Source organism: Syngnathus acus, unplaced genomic scaffold (genome assembly GCF_901709675.1).
Source record: "Syngnathus acus unplaced genomic scaffold, fSynAcu1.2, whole genome shotgun sequence".
In the NCBI taxonomy this organism is placed as follows: Eukaryota; Metazoa; Chordata; class Actinopteri; order Syngnathiformes; family Syngnathidae; genus Syngnathus; species Syngnathus acus.
The window spans coordinates 62,401-64,250 of NW_023590225.1; the positions used below are offsets into that span (position 1 = coordinate 62,401).

General features: G+C 45.2%; 1 long non-coding RNA gene across 1 annotated transcript in view; it reads right to left on the reverse strand.

The window, feature by feature from the left end:
- The window catches only part of LOC119118929, a 17,386-nt gene extending 16,010 nt beyond the window's left edge, over positions 1–1,376 (reverse strand). The window contains exon 1 of the long non-coding RNA XR_005097008.1: positions 1,159–1,376. This is a non-coding gene — a long non-coding RNA (uncharacterized LOC119118929). The remainder of the gene's footprint in view (positions 1–1,158) is intronic.
- Between the last annotated feature and the right edge of the window lie 474 nt (positions 1,377–1,850).

Here is a 1,850-nt window from a genome sequence, read left to right on the forward strand (position 1 = left end):
GTAAGGTTACTCCGATTCTTTGAGAGAAACTTCTTTGATGACATAAAATGTATTAAGAGTGGAAATAATACCTTAAAGGTCATTAGCACAGGTAGGCCACATAGAGTCCAATTTGCATTTATAATAATAAAGGTGGTCCCCCAATAAAACTGAAATGAAGCAAAACAACATTAAGAGGAAAACAACATTAAATGGAATACAAAGGTGGTTCATGTACATTTAATAGTTGAACAAATCGGTACAACAAAAGGACTAGAAGACTGACCAATTGATCTACTCTGTCTGCGTTAAAGCTGGAGAGTTGACTGGACAAGCTACTGGAATTTCAATTGACGAAGTAGACACGCTCCGGGGCTTGATCGACCCCGGCGGGGCCTCCCTTGGGCGAGGGTGTCTGGTGATAATGGCCGAAACACTCTAAGACCCCAAGGTCCACTACTGATGAGGTGTCTACCAAATTTTGACATCCAAATTACCTACAACAAGGACCCTTTTTAAACAAAACAGTTTTTTTAACAAAAATAGATTTATAAAAAAATATATTAGTTCAAACACAACTAAAGGTTAATGGACACAATTAATAAAAGGGTGGTCTTGTATTGAAGATAAGGTTAGTCTTGTAGGTCTGTACTTTTCGGTAGCTTTTCACTGTTTTTCCGTATTGCTGGTTAGGGACCTGGTTGGCGCCTCGGCTGCCCCTAACCCCTAACCCTAAACCCTAACCCTAACCTTAACCCTAACCTTAACCTTTGACCCCTGACCCCTAACCCTGACCCTAACCCTAACCTTAATCTCTAAGGAAAACAGTTGGTTAAATATAAAAACAAAACATTAGGTCAAGAATAATGCAAAGTGAATAGGCATAATGTAATCCAAGGTTGGAAGGGTAGGTGAGTTTCTCTCAATTTTCTCTCTCCACTTTTTTTCCATCTTGCTGGCCGAAGACCTGGGTAGCGCCTCAGCTACTCGGGGGAGGTTCTGGTTGAGGTGCAGTCTCGCTTCGCCGGCCTTCGTACCCACTCCAAAATTTATGCGACTCTGGTACGGTGAGGTTTACTGACGGAGACATGCGTCGGCCTGTGCCCTCCGCTGCCTTCTATCTAACCAACTGGGTCGGCGGACCCTTTGGGGAATGTGTAGCGAGATAACCTTAAAAACCTAACTCGCCCGAGCCTATCGGACATCCCAGTATTACCTTAAGCCAAATTATCGGGTCGCATACTTTTCTTATTTTCCCATTTTCCTTTCTACATATGTTTTCTCTTCCCCTCATCTCTCCTCCCCTTTTCTGTCCTAGGGGGGGAGAGGTATGAGACCATGTGTCGGGTCAGAAAACTCGGGGTTTTGGTTGAGATGCAGTCACATTTCCCATTACTTATCCGTGGTCTCTCTCTCTCTCTCTCGCGCTCGCGCTCTCTCTCGCGCTCGCGCTCTCTCTCGCACTCTCTCTCTCTCTCCATCTTCCAAAATAACTTCCCTAATTTTTATTTTCTTGCTATGGACTAGAATAAAAATGGCGCAGAGAGGCAACTTTTCCAACCTGGTTAGGGCCATCTTCAACCTCTACATAAGGCAGTGGAATGCTTGCAATCTACCTGAACATAGACTCTACAGGACCACTAGGAGCGAGGGGAGCAAGCCCTGAGAAGAAGAATAGGTTCCCTCACTTCGGAGGATGAATCAAGAGCACGGATTTGCAGGGCCTTTTCCATTGCGGCCTGAGAGGAGACGGGAGAGACGCCAATGGGGAGTTAAGAAGATGAAGACGAAGGTGAGGTAGAAGAAATAGCTTAGCCACCACTCATTGGAACGGGGAGAGGCCACACGGAGGAACTGAGAGAAACCCACAA